Source organism: Carlito syrichta, unplaced genomic scaffold, assembly GCF_000164805.1.
Source record: "Carlito syrichta isolate Samal-C Ts95f unplaced genomic scaffold, Tarsius_syrichta-2.0.1 Scaffold295414, whole genome shotgun sequence".
Classification (NCBI taxonomy): Eukaryota; Metazoa; Chordata; class Mammalia; order Primates; family Tarsiidae; genus Carlito; species Carlito syrichta.
In genome coordinates this window covers 176,604-178,132 of record NW_007239510.1, presented here as the reverse complement: position 1 = coordinate 178,132, position 1,529 = coordinate 176,604, and the positions used below count along the sequence as shown (strand labels likewise).

The following is a 1,529-nucleotide window of genomic DNA, read 5'->3' as shown; positions in this document are numbered from 1 at the left end:
GATATGTAAATGAAGCACCATGCAGGATGGCAGAGGGGCAGGTAAGTGTCTTCACAGGTGCTGGAGTCCCCAAAAGATAGCTCTCCAGAGTCAGGAGATGCTTTGATTTCCCTTCTTTATCTGTTATGTGATGTCATAACAGAGCCACGTTGGAAAGCAAATCATATTAAAAAGCTAGGAATTTGGCAAGGTTAAAAAAAGAAGGTGAGGCTGGTGCACCGGTTCAGACCTAATCATCCCAGCACTTTGAGAGGTGGAGACACCAACTCCATGGCTCAACTTGCAGCCCCTCGCCTTTGGGAGGCTGAGGTGAGTGGATTGCCTGAGCCTGCGGGTTCGAGATCCACCTGGGCAACTTGGCGAGACCTCATCTTTACAATAAATAAAAAATTAGCTGGACATGGGTAGCGTGCACCTATAGTTCCAGCTACTTGGAAGGCTGAGGCGGAAAGGATCGCCGGCACCCAACAGGCGAAACTGAAGGTGGCCGGGAGCGGCCACTGCACTCTAGTCTGGGCAACAGAAGTGAGACTCCAACTCAAAAAAAAAAAAAAAAAAGTGGAAAAGACTCAGAAATATGGTCTCTTACAAATTTTTTGTTTATTGCTTTTGACATGTAGAGATAGGCATAAATATCATCTTTTTTACTAGAAAAATATTGTTTGGGGGATGTAATGATGTAACTGATATTGTCCTATAAAATTTGTGATGTTGTATAGGAAGTACATCATTTGTTCATGTTTGGGAATCACTGCCATTGTCATAGCAAGCACTGTTAGTTAGGGACCCAAAACCCATTCCTCCCCAACCTTCTACCTTTCTGGAGGAAACTGTTTTGTCTTGTTTTGTTTTACTTGTCTACCTTACAACCTCTGGGGTCAAGTGCTTAGGAAAGATACTTTCATAGATAGCTGAGTAGTAGATCCAGAGTATTCTATGCCAATGATGGCGATCTCTTCCTAGGGCTAGCTTAGAAATGGACATGTAGGTACAATTCTAAGATATAAAATAGAAGTCTGCTGGGGAACCTTCCTCACTGATATAAAAAAAACAAAAAGACAGACTTTGCAGCAACTCGGACGGATTTAGAGTTGATCATACTCAGTGATCTATCACAGAAACAAAGAACTGAGTACCACATGTTCTCACTCATAAGCGGACCCTGGACATTTACCATAATACCATAAGAAAGGGATTGGCAGTAGCAGGATACTACTGGGAATGGTGGGGGACAAAACATCAATAAGTGTACCTGATCTCAAACCAGGCAAAGTGGGGACCAAAGGGAGACCCAAGCTTTACCTATATGATGACCATTTGTATTCCTTTTTTTTTTTTTTTTTTTTTGAGTTGGAGTCTCACTCTGTCACCCAGACTGGAGTGCAGTGGCCCTCCCGGCCACCGCAGCCTCGACCTGCTGGGTTCCGGCGATCCTTCCGCCTTAGCCTTCCAAGTAGCTGGAATTACAGGCATGCGCTACAATGCCCGGCTGATTTTTTGATTTATTGTAGAGATGGGGTCTCGCTGCC

At 44.2% G+C, this 1,529-nt stretch overlaps 1 long non-coding RNA gene across 1 annotated transcript in view; it reads right to left on the bottom strand.

Annotated features, from left to right (window-relative positions):
• The window catches only part of LOC110595348, a 92,287-nt gene that overhangs the window by 828 nt on the left and 89,930 nt on the right, over positions 1-1,529 (bottom strand). The gene's annotated exons all lie outside the window — the stretch shown is intronic.